General features: G+C 40.3%; 1 protein-coding gene across 1 annotated transcript in view; it reads right to left on the reverse strand.

The window, feature by feature from the left end:
* The window catches only part of smurf2 (SMAD specific E3 ubiquitin protein ligase 2), a 142,135-nt gene that overhangs the window by 87,406 nt on the left and 38,564 nt on the right, over positions 1 to 16,165 (reverse strand). The gene's annotated exons all lie outside the window — the stretch shown is intronic.

A 16,165-nucleotide genomic window follows, 5' to 3' on the forward strand; every position in this document is an offset into this window, starting at 1 on the left:
TACAACCAGTCAGATTACGCATGCAGAAGAAAAACTATTTTTTACATTAGAATTTTAGTAAAACAGAGGAATACGGCACAGATTTGTAGTATCTTATGGCTATTCTTACTTTTAAAAATAGCAGTGGTTCTGGTTTTAAATAATCATTATCAATTACAACTTTGATTTTTTTTCTCTAATAGGCTGGCTACAGTTTTGTAAACTTAATATCATGATATTATCATTCCCTAACTCTTCCCCCACCACCCAAATCCACAATAATCCATTCTGAAGAAGGGTCTCAACCCGAAACGTCACCCATTCCTTCTCTCCAGAGATGCTGCCTGTCCTGCTGAATTACTCCAGCATTTTGTGTCTATCTATGGTTTAAACCAGCATCTGCAGTTCCTTCCTCCACACTAACCAAACTGCACCAAAGAAATACACATTTCTGGCTTCAACTGATCTGTTAAACATCAACTTCAGAGATAGGTGCAATATTGTATGACCAGTGATGTAGTAGCAGGGGTCTCTAATACTCTGCCTAAGCAAGAGATTGTTTTTCTTTCCATGGGGTTACACCTCCCGACTGTCTGTCCAGGCAGGAAACCTGTTCCTGCCAATGTTACTCTGCAGCCAATTGCTCAAAAGTGCACAAGAGTTGGCCATTTCAACGTTCTATTTTCTTTCCCTTCCTTGAGGGAAACTCCTGGATTTCACTTCACACCTCTGGATGGTCAGTTATTCAAGGCATGTTAACATAAAATGTTAACAGTTGAATACTTAGTATTAAAAGGGTATGAAAAAAGGTAATCCAATAGAAGTTGTCACTGGAGTATTGGTACAACTGTGAGCCACTAATCACACGTTCTCAATTTAGTGAATTCTCAATTTCAAAATAAACATGTAGGAGATTATAAACGGCAGTCTCACCCACATTCCAAAACATGGGACGGGGTGGGAAATATCAGAAGGCAAACCAACCTGTGTTATCTCTGTCCATTTTATAGTGGCATAGGAAAAGGCTCGATGCCTTCTTTTCTTGGGCAGGGATTGGCAAGATACCACGGGAATTTGGGTGGTTCTTTTAAATGATGAAAACTATTTATAATACACAAAGTCTTACCACAAATAAACCACAGCAGGCAACATGCCTGACAAGAGCAGAACTGTCTAGCCTGGCTGTTTCAGTAATTTAACCTGTCTTTCCTCCTCTCAAAACCAAAATGTGGTAATACTTCCTTTGAATAAACTGTAATGTATAATTAGCACAGCAATGCAAATGTATAAAAATACTAAAATGCTTTGGGGAACATAAGATTTGCAAGGCAAAAAAAAAGGTTGAAATGCCCTGATTTCTTGGTTGTTGCATGATACAACTATAAAGTTGTTGACTAAATCATAGCAATCAACCTCTATCAATTAGTTACTACACACCCAGACACTACTGCAAATAGACTTGGTTTAAAATGACAAGGCCACTGAGTTTCAATTTTTTTCAGCCTTGCCATTTTCAGCATACTGAAAATACATGGCAATATACAAAAAAATCCAAACCTATAAACATGCAAAAATATTACTGACATCCTAAAAGATGTAAACGATCCACGTGGCAAATAGTAACACTCACTCGCTCTCATCCACACAATGTGTTTTGAAAACAATTCCAAAAACAGATACAGAAGTGTCAACCAGCAGCTCCACAGGAAATACGAGGTCGCTATCCCTTTGCTGCTCAAATGCATTCTAGTTACGATCACCACCGCAGACATATTTTTTCACCAAAAAAACATGAATAGATTTAACAGAAGACAATAAAATGTAGAGTTATAACTTTTCCCCCAAAATACCGCATTCTGGGTTCAAACACACACCTATTGTATCAGAATAAAAGACCTGGGATTAAAAGAGATAAAAAAGCTGAGTGGACAAGATGGTCCAGATTATCATTCTAGGAGGCAAACAAGTTTATATTTTCCACCCGACAAGTTGCAGCAATATTATACTAAATTTAAAGGGCCGATTTATAAAGTTAAAAGTTCCTAGTGTTTTGTGTGTGACCAATTAAATTATTTCCTGAAGTCTGAGAATCAGTGCTTCCTTCCAACTATAACAATAATTAATGTTTACCAAATGCACTGGAAGAAATCATCTGCTGTCTCTTGAAATGGTTCAGCCTCTGTAATTACTAAATAATCCATCTTTCCTGATCTTTGAGCACATGCAGTACAACAGTGGTCGTTCGAGAGGCTTCACAATTCTCTACCTGCTCTTTCGTATTGTTTGGGCAAGAAACTTCCAACATGACATTGTCCAGATGTATTCTGCCAAAATAGACATATTATGTTGGGAAATATTCTCAAATATTTTAAGTTGTATCTGTACCATCCATTATGTATATTGCATTAATTGCTCACTATGTGGCATGTTCAGCATAGGGGAAACTAACTGAAGGTGACTGCAGTCAATCTTCTGAGCCTCCAAAAACAAAAGACACAAAGTCTGGAGTACAGCGGGTCTCTGGCAGCATCTCTGAAGAAATGGGTAAGTGACGTCTCAAGTTAGGACCCTTCTTCAAAGTGATTGGTGTGGGGTGGGAGAAAGCTGGAAGAGAGTTGGAAGCCAGACAAAGCCTTGCAAGTGATAATGTGGATACAGGTGTGGGGGGGGGACGGGAATTGCACACAGGTACAGTCTCAACAATGCACTGTATAACTGCAGTAGGACCTCCTTGCTCCTAAACTCAAATCTTCTCGCAATGAAGGCCAACATGCCATTAGCTTTCTTCACTGCCTGCTTGCTTACTTTCAGTGACTGATGTGCAAGCACACCCAGGTCTCGTTGCATCTCCCCTTCTCCTAATCTGACACCATTCAGATAATAATCTGTCTTCCTGTTTTTACCACCAAAGTGGATAACCTCACATTTATCCACATTATACTGCATCTGCCATGCATCTGCCCACTCACCCAACCTATCCAAGTCACCCTGCAGCCTCAAAGCACCCTCCTCACAGCTCACACTACCACCCAGCTTTGTGTCATCCACAAACTTGGAGGTGTTACATTTAATTCCTTTGTCTAAATCATTAATATATATTGTAAATAGTCACTGCCTGCCATTCTGAAAAGGACCCGTTAATTCCTACTCTTTGCTTCCTGTCTGCCAACTACTTCTCTATCCATGTCAATACCCTATCCCCAATACCATGTGCTCTAATTTTGCACACTAATCTCTAGTGTGGGACCTTGTCAAAGGCTTTTTGAAAGTCCAGATACTCCACATCCACTGGCTCTCCCTTATCCATTCTACTTATTATATCCTCAAACAATTCCAGAAGATTAATCAAGCATGATTTCTCCTTCATAAATCCATGATGACTTTGAAAGATCCTGTCACTGCTTTCCAAATGTGCTGCTATTACAGCTTTAATAATCGACTCAAGCATCTTCCCAACTACCGACGTAAGGCTAACTGGTCTATAATTCCCCGTTTTCTCACTCCTTCCTTTCTTAAAAAGTAGAGTAACATTAGCTACCCTCCAATCCACAGGAACTGATCCAGAATCTATAGAATGGAAAATGATCACCAATGCATACACAATTTCTAGGGCCACCTCCTTGAGAACTCTGGGATGCAGACTATCAGGCCCTGGGGATTTATCTGCCTTCAGTCCCAACAGTTTACCTTGCACCATTTCCTGGCTAATGTGGATTCCCTTCAGTTCCTCCCTCCCACTAGATCCTCGGTCTCTAGTATTTCTGGGAGATTTGTTGTCTTCCATAGCGAAGACAGAGCCAAAGTACTTGTTTAACTGTTCTTCCATTTCCTTGTTTCCCATTATAAATTCACCCGTCTCTGATTGCAAGGGACCTAAATTTGTCTTCACTAATCTTTTCCTTTTTATATATCTAAAGATGCTTCTACAGTCAGTTTTTATATTCCCCGCAAGTTTTCTTTCATGCACTTTCTCCCCCCTCTTAATTGACCTCATTGTTCTCCTCGGTTGAATTCTAAATTTCTCCTAGTCCTCCGATTTGCTGCTTCCTCTGGCCAATTTATTTGCCTCTTCCTTGGATTTAACATTATCCTTGATTTCCCTTGTTAGCCACAGTTGAGCCGCCTTCCCCGTTTTATTTTTTCGCCAGAACAGATTTCATTCATCTTCTGCACACACATCTTTACCATTACCTTTGAACTGGTATAACCAAATGTCATTCAGTCTTTCCTGGTCCACACCCCATTGCAGATATTCCCTTCCATTCTGGACACACAATAAATTGGAGATGCTGGAATCTTGAACAAAAAAACTAAGTGTTGGACGAACTCAGCAAATCAGTCAGTATCTGTGGAGGGAATGGACAGACGTTTTATGTCTGGATCCCTCTTCAGACTCAAGATAGACACAAAGTGCTGGAGTAACTCATCGGGACAGACAGCAACTCTGGACAGAAGGAATGGGTGACGTTCCCTTCTTCAGACTGAGAGTCGGGGAAAGGGAAACGAGACATAGACGGTGATGTAGAGATGTAGAACAAATGGATGAAAGATATGCAAATAAAGTTACAAAGATAAAGGAAACAGACCATAGTTAGTTGTTTGCTAGGTGAGACTGAGAAGCTGGCATGACTTGCAGACCTCCCAACATTTGATTTTACAAATTCATAACTTTGATGTCCAAAATTCAGAATTTTACATAAAAATTCATAATATGGCGCGTAGTGCAACTTTTCAGCAAAAAAATAGTATGCACGCCAAATGCACATACACGTTGCGCTACATTCATGTGTGAAAAATGACTATTATTTCCAACAGTCTGCAGTTCTTGGACTGTTGTTGTTCGTCCTTCGGGTTCGAAGATGACCATGACTTCACTTTCAATCTTATTATTTCGACCGCTGATTGGGATCCCCGCCAGCCGCGGTATGCTGGCCGAGGTTGAAGTCATGACTTGCGCTTGACTTGGATTTAAGTGAGGGGGAGTTGCACAGATCGTCGGCCTCACTCTCTCGTCCTGGCCTATCGGGCCCCAGCAGCAAGACATAGTCAAGACGGCTGGGGACAGGTCGGGATGCAGTGGATGGTCAGAAGTGTCCTACGTATCTCACTCTGCCCTGTTTACGCTCCACGGCGCTTTGCTGGGATCGTCTTTCTGCCCGTTGAACCTTTTGGTGGTTTCCTCCACGAAATCCGCCGAACCCAGGCTACATGTACAATGTCAGGCCTATCATGAGTATATTCTGCTATTTATAGAAAAGTTATTGAACAGAGATACTTTTTGCAACACAAAGAAAAAATGGTTTTGTTTGTTTTTTCTATTTTGCTTTTTCCTTACACATCCCAATTCTCTTGGTGTTAAATAAACCTGAAAGGACTGTCGGGGTCCCTGGACAGAGTCGATGGAGGAGGTATAGCGACAGGTGTTGCATCTCCTGCGGTTGTAGGGGAACGTACCTGGGGAGGGGGTAGTTCGGGTGGGAAGGAATGGGTTATCCAGGGAGTTGCGGAGGGAACAGTCTCTGTGGAAGGCGGAAAGGGTGGAGATGGGAAGATGTTGCTAGTGGTGGGATCCCGTTGGAGGTGGCAAAAATGTCAGAGGATTATGTGTTGTATGTGACAGCTGATGGGGTGAAAGGTAAGGACTAGGGTTGTTGCGACTGGAGGGTAGGGGGAGCAAGAAAGGAGCACCGAGAAGATACGCGTGAGGGTCTTATCTATGATGGAAGAGAGAAACCCCCATTCCCTAAAGAATGAGGACATCTCGGATGTCCAGGTATGGAACACCTCATCTTGGGCGCAGATGCGGCGTAGACGGAGGAATTGGGAGAATCGGATAGAGTCTTTGCGGGAAACAGGGTGGGAAGAAGTGTAGTCGCGATAGTTGTGGGAGTCAGTGGGTTTGTAATAGACGTCAGTCGATAGTCTATCTCCTGTGATGGAGACGGAGAGATCAAGAAAGGGGAGAGAGGTGTCGGAGATAGTCCAGGTGAATTTGAGTGCAGGATGGAAATTGGTGGTGAAGTTAATGAAGTCCACGGGTTCTGCATGGGTGCAGGAGGTAACACCGATGCAGTCATCAATGTAACGGAGATAGAGTTCGGGGATAGGCCCAGTGTATGCCTGGAACAGGGATTGTTCAACATACCCTGCAAAGAGACAGGCATAGCTGAGGCCTATGTGAGTGCCCATAGCTTCGCCTTTGATTAGGAGGAAGTGGGTGGAGTCGAAGGAGAAGTTGTTATGGGTGAGGGCCAGCTCCGCCAGGTGAAGGAAAGTGTTAGTAGAGAGAAATTCCTTCTTCAGATTGATTTTAGTATGGGGGGGGGAAAACGGGAAGAGAGGTGGGAGTGGGACAATGCAAGTGATAGGTGGATACAGGCAAGGAGGGGGGGTCGTGATTAGCAGATGGAGTTAGTGACAAAGGTGAGAAGTGAAAAGGAGACAAAAGGGTGTCAGACAAGGAGTGAAGTGTAAAGCGTCACTTCCATTCTACCCCAGCCTAACTTAAAACACAGCTCAATCAGACTCATCCACATTGCCTGATATTCCTGATTCATTCTTTTCAATTCACTAATCAAGGCAAGATGGTGACTCCCTTTGCCTTCTCCACTTTAATCTCCGGCCCTGATTTCTATGTCAACCCTTCTTCACCCCTGCCCCTGACTCATCAACCCGTCATCCTTTATCAGAGATGCACCTGCTCATTTTTCTACTTCCCACCATCCAGGACTCCAAATCCTCCTTCAAGGTGAGACAGCAATTTACTGATTAAGTTACTATATTTACTGCTCATAATGTGGTGCTCTTTACTACACAGAGATCAATCGCAGTATATTGAGGAACACCTGCTTACAAATCACGTGCGATCTCAAAATTTTCAATACCTGCCACTTTAACTCAATGCCTCACACCCTCTGTGTTTTTGGCTTCCAACAAGTCCGATAAATCTTGAGGAACAGCACAACCCCTTTTGAATAACCATTTACATTATTCCAGATTCAGAGGTGAACATTTTTTCTATTTCTATTTACACCTCGATAGACAAATCTTTTATTTCTTATTTCATTACTATCTTCTTGGGCATTGCACAAGAAAACATTGTTTTGTAATCTCTATTCCCTTCTATCCTATTACAGATTTTCTATCTCATTCTCTCTTTTTTTCTCCCCGCAAATGCTACCTGACCCAAATATTTCAAATGCTTAGTCTTCTCTTCATTAACCCATTATTAATTATTGAGATGCACTATGGAGGAAATATTTTATTTTATAAATATTCACAATAGGACATGAACAAATATCTTTTGATCTTTAACTAACTACACCACTGCTCATACATCCTCTATTGTTCAAGTGCCTTTTGAAGTGTTTTAGATTCCCCTTTATGTTTAATGTTGATCCTCAGTCTCTCTATAGTCCTCATTTATTTTTTTACTTCTCCTCTGAACTTGCTACTATCAGCCCAATTCTCACTTGACATGCATCCAATGCATTTAATTATTCAAGGGGACACAAAGTGCTGGAGTAACTGAGCAGGTCAGGCAGCATCTCTGGAGAATATGGATAGGTGCCGTATCAGGTCAAGGCCCTACTTCGGACAGATTCAGTCTCAACCCGAAACGTCACCCATCCATGTTCTCCAGATGGGCTGCATGACCCACTGAGTTCCTCCAGCACTTTGTGCCCTTTTGGGTATTTATCAGCTTGTGCAGTTCTGCATTTCTGTTTTTTATCACTGCTTTAATTTAGTTTTGTTCTTGTTGGTCATCCAAAGAACTTAGATTGCCCTACTTTTCCCCATCTTGATCAAGTACCTGCAACATCTCAAAACCTGGCCATTGTTCAATTACACTTTTGCCTACTAATCCTTGATTAAGATTTACTTGGGTAAATCTATTCTCATCCCAATAAAATCTGCCCTTTCCCAATTAACTATTTTGACCTTAAAGGTTCAGGTGCTTTTGTATTAATATTCTAAACACTATGAAACCATAATTGTTATTTCATAAAACAAGAAAGATTTTAGACAAAATAGGTATAATGAAAGAGATGGACACATGTGTAGCTAGGAACTGCAGATGCTGGTCCGCTTGGCAGAAGGTCTAGAAGCAGCGGGAGCAGTATGTAAACATAGCACAAAAAGTAAGGAAATTTGTGTTTGGTAGATTATTTCTTTGTTGTAACAATTCTTCTTGGCAATAAATCTTATACCGTTGGAAAGCCTGTTTATTTCCCTTTTAAATGGTGCCACATTTGTAAGGAACATGCATTTGTGGGATGAGCAGCAGAGCTGAGTATATGGGTTGCGCCCATGAAAAATTTGCCAAATCTTCTCTGCCAATGCCAAACAGCTTATTCTGCTGTTGCTATTGACTCTTGTTTTGAGCTTCTGGTACCCCCAGGTGCTGACAATCAGGTGCCTGATAGAGTAACATCTTTTGGTGGAGGCAGTATGATGGCGTGGGGCGGCATCTCCCTCACTGGAAAAACGAGGCTTGTCATCATTGGAGGCAATCTCAATGCAGAGAGATATCGAGATGAGATTCTGCAACCAGTGGCAATCCCATATCTCCACAGTCTGGGATCGAACTCTATCCTCCAAGATGACAATGCTCGCCCCCACAGAGCAGGGTTTCTCAGAGACTACCTCCAGAATTTGGGAGTGGAGAGGATGGAATGGCCTGCCAGCAGTCCTGACCTCAACCCCATTGAACACTTGTGGGATCAGCTTGGGCGTGCTGTTCGTGCCAGAGTGACCAACACAACCACGTTGGCTGACTTGCGACAAATGCTGGTTGAAGAATGGGATGCCATCCCACAACAGTGTGTGACCAGGCTGGTGACCAGCATGAGGAGGAGGTGCCAGGCTGTTGTGGATGTGTATGGTTCTTCCACACGCTACTGAGGCTCCTGTTTATTAAATGAATAAATTGTTAAATTGCCAATATGTCTTGTTTCTTCAGACTTCAATCATCCAATCCACCAAACAACACCGAACAAGAGTCAATGGCAGAATAAGCTGTTTGGCATTGGCAGAGAAGATTTGGCAGATTTTTCATGGGCGCAACCCACATACTCAGCTCTGCTGCTCATCCCACAAATGCATGTTCCTTACAAATGTGGCACCATTTAAAAGGGAAATAAACAGGCTTTCCAACGGTATAAGATTTATTGCCAAGAAGCATTGTTACAACAAAGAAATAATCTACCAAACACAAATTTCCTTACTTTTTGTGCTATGTTTAGATGACTAATAAAAATAAAGTGACATGAGGAACATAATTTTTACAAAACAAATGGTTAGGATATGGAATTCACTGCTGGAGGGATGGTAGAGACAGATTCAATTATAGTGCTTGAAGAGAAATTGGGCCAGTACATGAAGGGAAAAAAATTGCAAGGCTACAGTGAGAGGAAAGTGACTAAATTGCTCTTGTGTTAAATTAAGACTCAATGGGCAAGTGGCCTCTTTTTGTACAACCTTTCCATAATTCTATGATCATTTAGTCATAGATGACAAAACCTCCACAAAATGTATAGTCAGTCACTCATGCAATATACATAATTGATCACACGTAAACCAACTCCATCATCTTATTCAAGTTCAACTTTTGTGATTCTAGGTTGCGAGCAACAGACTTTTGCTGCATGTATAAATTGCATTCTATCAATACCCATCTTAGCCACTTTGCTTCGGTAAATAGATTATAAATCTGCATCCTTGAAATGAAATCCTTTTAGAAGTCTTGCAGCAATAGCAAGTTTGGAATACAGTGTCAAATAAATGTTAATACATTACTTTTTGTTTACTATATTGGAGAAACAAGCACTCAACACTAAAAAGAAAAAATAAGTTTGGATTTGTAGAACCATGTCAATTATATGGTACATCCAACTCCGAGTCTGAACTTCGTGTTCTAAATTCTGCTTGAAAGGGGAATGGATGGGGCAGCGGTCGCAGACCAGCTCATCCTACAGAGGAAATGGAGTTGGTCCCTCATCGTATTGTTTCCGCTTGATTTCAATTTCACTCAGCACTGCAATTCAACATAACTGGCAACATTGGAAACCAATCAATCAATGAGATTAACAAAATATAATCTTGCGGAAATGAAAAACAAAAAAAGTTGTCCCAAAGGCCCAGGAGGCTTCTTTGAAACAATTTTATTGGGAGTTAGTATGATGGAGGAACGGACCCACATTATTTGCATAAACTGCCTCCACCGTAAGTTTAACATTAAATGCGTTAGGCAGCATTTATTCATTTCCCCAAGTCCTTGATATTCTGAAAATACTAAAAGATACTATAATATCTGAAAACAAACTGAATGAGAGATGTTGGATTTTTCCTCCCGGAATAAATGCAATATGGATTAACGCAATCTGGCGCCGGGTCCAGATGTCTCTGTTAATGTAGCCTAAGTGACTATGAGACATATCAATCTGGAATCTCCTTGTAATTTCCATGTCTAGACTCCTGTTTAACACCATGTTGCATTTTTCACATCATTGTTCTACAGTAAACAACGCACTTCCTTTTTTCTCCCTCCCACTTCCTCATTTCTCCCTCCCACTTCCTCTCTGTTAGTTACAACAAAATTAAAATGCTGGCATGTAGTTTTATGTTTTTGCATTTCCCAAACTTTTTCCTTTGATGGCCTCAAGCCATTTCATATCAACTTACACAGCCTCAGCCCTACATATTATGACTGCAATAAAGTAAGCAAAAAGACTCAAAATATGAAAAAGGACAGCCAAAATATTCTTCATTCGACAGCAAAGACAAATGATTTCCACACCCATTTAAAGATTTACAACAGAACACATTGGAATGCTTGGTTTATATAATATTTAATTAAAATGGAATGGATCGTTGTTATATTTTTCATCTGGTGAAAGTGTTTTCAAAATCATAGCCTGCCAGTTTTTGTAGGAACATCTATCAAAGTCTGGTCTACAAGTCTGTACACCAGATAAACCAGCCAACAATGGAAATGAAGGGCTGAGATGCATTTGATATGTGACAAAATAATATTTTATTTTACTGAAGACCCTAAACTGAAGGGTGGGGTGGGTGGGAGGGTGGATGGAAGAGGGCGAGATTGAGGTGGATGAGCAAAATGGAAAAATAAAAATGAATGGAGACAAATAAAGAAAGAGCTGTACAACATAGAAACAGACCCTTTGGTCCACCACCACATCTATGCCTACCACAATGCTCGTCTCTGCCAATCGTACTTGTCTGTATTAATTCCATAATCTTATATACCTTTTACATTCAAGTCCAGATGCCTCTGAAATGTTGTAATTATTGCTGGCTCAATCACCTCATTCAGATAATCTAAGTGAAAATTTTACCCTTCAGATCCCATTCTCCCTCTCACCTTTATCTATGCCATCTAGTGGGAAATAGATATTTGCCATCTACCCTATTTATGTCCTCATAATTTTACATACCTTGATCATGTCACCTCTCATACTCTTTACTGCAGCAAAGGCAGACCCATCCTATCTTATCCATCCTTATAGATCATGCCCTCCAATCAAGCCAGTATTCTTATGAATCTTTTATGCATCTTCTCTAGGTTAATTATATCCTTTCCATTGTGCGGCAACCAAAAATGCACACAATACTCCCAAGTGCAACCAAACCAATGTTTGTACAACTGCAATATCACCTTCCAACTCTTATGCTCAATTGTTCAGCCAATGAAGACAAGCATGCCATATAAATATCCAATTTCTGGAGTACAAACTATGGAAAAATCATAAACTTTGGTGCTATAGAATAAAAGATTTAACTGAAAAATATATATTTTTTCTTGTTCTTCCTAAACTCTCAAATTATTTTAAATGCTTCCTCTTATCCTTTGATTGTTAAACTTTCAAGAAACGCTTCAAAAACAGTTTTAAAAAAACTGCTGGAGGAACTCTGAGTCAGACAGTATCTGTGGAAAATGGACAGACAATATTTCAGGTCAACACCCTTCTTCAGATTGATTAGACCGTTTCCTTGGGAAACTCACAGTAATGGGCAAAGTATAAACTGGTATGCTTATAAATTGCATTAATAGTATAATTACTGGTTATTCAAAAATATAAACCAACAGTAATTTCATACACAACCATTCCTGAAATTATTGGTTTATCTACCAATATTTTCAACACTAAAAATAAATAATAAGTTTGGATTTGCAGAACCATGTCAATTATTGTCGATTAAAGTAACACCCACCCTTAATAGTTGGGAAGGATTTTAAAATTAATTTGGGATAGGCTGACCCCTTCTGATGCTAATATAAAACGTTATGCAGTGAATTTCCCTGTATTATATATTGTACATAAAAATCGCCAAATTAAGATTCAGATTGGGTTATAATACTGTTCATTATTTGAATGCAAGGCATTTTTTTTTAAACACTAATGACAAGGGTAGTTCAGATCAAGACAGACAACATCAACCTCATTGCTGGTCTTAGATGTCAGCTGAATTTCAGACCAACAAACACCATAACAAAAATGCCAGCAGTCAATATTCTACTTTCCAAGCAACTGCCAAAACTGACTTCTCTCCAAAAGGCAGAACAACATTTTAGGAGACGAATCCAGTAAATACAAAATTGTATCAAGAGATGATACATTCAATCCAGTACAGAGCTGTATCAAGAGATGATTATCAACCACTTACATTACATCCTTGTATCAACACTTAAGAACATTTAACATAGTGATCTGATACACAAAATATTGGAGTAACTCAGCGGGAAAGGCAACATCTCAGGAGAGAAGGTATGTATGGGTGACGTTTCGAGTCAGACTTCAGACCAGCATAGTGATCTATTCCTTTTAGCAGTACCATTTGGTCCAGAGGAACAATGATTTCATAAATTGAATGCCAATACAGATCTGCCCCAGGTTATGAACACTCAACTTCAGTACAGGCCATACATACAAGGGATTTAAAGACCAGTGGGATGGATTTGCAACTGCTTTAGGGCCACGGATATCTCATGCCCTCGGTGAACTCAGTTTATGGCAGGACACAAAGCAGGTCAGGCTAAATCTCTGGAGAACATAGATATGTGTTCTTTTGGGTCAGAACCCTTCTTCAGAGTAGAGAAGGGTCCCGATCCAAAATATCATCTATCCGTGTTCTCCAGAAATGTTGCCTGACCCGTTGAGTTACTCCAACACTTTGTGTCTTCTTTTTGTAAACCAGCATCTGCAGTTCCTGGTTTCTACTTCAGTTTGTGGTAGTTTCTGAATGGTTTAGTTAAACTACACAGCCGTTGGTTAGACTATGCTTTTATTTTAATATATTGTCGGTGGCCACATTTCCAAAATACGAATTGTTCGGGTTATGAGCAAATCTCAGGAACATAACCCGTCATAACCTGGGAGGACCTGTTCCCCCAAAAATATGTAATATAAATGTAGATATAAAATAACTGTATAAAATGTGTGAATGCACCCTTAAATTACACGACTGCTTCAGAACGTGTGTTACAGCCAATGAGTACATTTGAGTAGCTAAGGAACAATATACTATTCAATTTCATCTGTTTCTAGATTCCACGTTTAATCAGTTTGTAATAATTTAGTACTTTAACTGCACGAATATGACAAAAATTACACAATTTCAGGCACTTCCAGAGCGTATAACAGCTGAAGCGCTTTTAAATCATAATCTCTGACGAGGCATAAAAAAATGCCATGTGTACTCTGCAAACCCCACCAAAAAGATAAATGTGTACTAAACTGGTTGAGAAATGAATGTCGGCAAGGAAACAGAGATAACTTTTTTATTCACTCCTCATATGTGCTCCCGCGCACACCCTTCTTCCTAGGATTCCTCCCTACATTCCCCTTCTCCATCTACCTCCCACCCACCACTGAATCCCCTTACCCCACCCTCCCTTCACCTATGCTCACCTCTCCCCTCCATCTGCTGTTCTCATTTGCCACCATCCCCCCTTCTTTAGTTCCATTCTTCACCTTTTTGTCAGATTTCAGAATCTACAGCCAATTATTATCTACTTTCCCTCCATAGATGCTGCCTGATCTGCTTAGCTCCTACAATAGCTCTCTTTTTATTGTCCCAGGTTACAGCGTCTCCAGTCTCTTGGAACAGCACGGTTTAGTTTGCAAATTACTGTCTCCTCTCAAATGCGGAGGTTTATTTTATCATGGATCCTGCAATCTGTGGTCAAATGCACCATCCCTACTCTTCCACAGTCGTGTCGATTCCAGGCCAATCTTAAATCAGAGCTTGATAAATATTTGTCAAGGATACATGAAGTTAGGTCACAAGGAAATCATGATCTTAATTCTGGAATACGATCACAAAAGATCAGTTGGGAATTCTCTGCAGGAGTTTAACACCTGGGTATGTTTCTGTCCCTCCATATTGTATATCTATACATACACTTCTTGTAGGGATCACTAGCATTTGGAAGAACTTCAATATTTCCTCTCCTACTCTCCCTTACTACTGAAGAGCAGTGATATACAATGTTGCCTTCTAATGCTACCCCAGTCAAGATAAAGTAACAACTTTGTGGAGGAAGGAACTGCAGATGCTGGTTTAAACCGAAGATCGACACAAAAAGCCAGAGTAACTCAGTGGGTCAGACAGCATCTCTGGAGAAAGATAATAGGTGACGTTTCAGGTCGAGAAGTCTGAAGAAGGGTCTCGACTTGAAACATCACCTATTCCCTTTCTCCAGAAATGCTGTCTGACCCGCAGAGTTACTCCAACTTTAATCCAATTCCTACGATATGCAACTTTCTAATATAAATGATTTCACCCAAAATAAATTTTTGACTAGTTCACAATCATTACATTTATTCAGCTAGTGTTACTCAATATTTTTATATTTTTATTAACTTTCACATTTGTTGCAGATTAAACAGCTTCCCGATTGATTCGGGAACAGCTTCCCGATTAAAAACATCCCTCACTACGTAAAAGGACAAGGTTGAGACCTTACTTCAGACTCACTACATAAAGTATTTTTCAAACTCAATTCCAATGACAAAATACAAAGACTATTTCAAGTAGATTTGCATCTATTCTAAACTAAAAGGGGTAATAATGATCGATATGAAAAAGATCAATTTGAAATTGGTGTCAGCTTGATTTCAATTTGATCTCCCTCATTAATTACAAGCTGTCCTATAGAAGAAATAGGCAACAAAATTACAACTATAAATGGAAGTGGACAATCAAAAAGAGAAAATGGGTATATAAATTTTCTGTAGACAAGTACTAAAAATGAATGAGATTAAATGTATTTCTCATAATCCTGATACTGAATTTTGGAAGAATGAATAAGTGCACAATGTATGATAGTACCCAAGGTTGCTTTCAACAACAGGGTGACCTTGGTGTACAAGTCTGATGATTTTTGAAGACAGCGGCACAGATGGAAAAGGTGGTGAAGACAGCATATCAGATATTTGCCTTCACTAGCTGCTGCACAGAATATACCAAAAAGGTATGGGTACAACTTTATGAAATTATGTTTCTAGGCTGCATCTGGAGTACCTTAGAAACAAGAACTGCAGATGCTGGTTTACAAAAAAAGAAAGTAATGGAGTAACTCATTGGGTCAGACAGAACATGGATAGGTGACATTTTGGGTTGGGACCTTTCTTCAGACTAATCTGGTGGATAGGGATGAAAGTTAGCAGAGAGGAGGGGCAGGACAAAGCCTAGCAAGTGGTAGGTAGATAGGGTTTTTTTGGTAGCAGATGGTGGTAATGGCCAAAGATGAAAATACAAAAAGCCGTGGGAAATGTGTTTAGTTCGGTTGCCATGCTATAGGATACATGATTGCACTGGAAAAGGTACAAAGGTTCACCAGGATGCTGGTGGGATGCTTTCAGTTACAAGGAGACTGAATGAGCTGGAAACATTAGACAACAGATGCAGGAATGTGGAGCAAACATACTGCTGGAGGCATCAGAATGCAGGCTCTTGGCCCGAAACATTGACCATTATTTGCCTCCATTGTTGCTTCCTGATCCACAAAGTTCCTCCAGCAGTTTGCCTTTTAGAATAGGCTGCTTTTTTTCTTGGAGCAGTGGCTGGGGGAGATGCCTGACAAAAAGGCATCAAAACCATCCTCTGCACCTCACTAATGCAGCTGTTGCCTTCTTTGATCTGTGCCATTTATCCCATTATA

Source organism: Rhinoraja longicauda, chromosome 6, assembly GCF_053455715.1.
Source record: "Rhinoraja longicauda isolate Sanriku21f chromosome 6, sRhiLon1.1, whole genome shotgun sequence".
In the NCBI taxonomy this organism is placed as follows: Eukaryota; Metazoa; Chordata; class Chondrichthyes; order Rajiformes; family Arhynchobatidae; genus Rhinoraja; species Rhinoraja longicauda.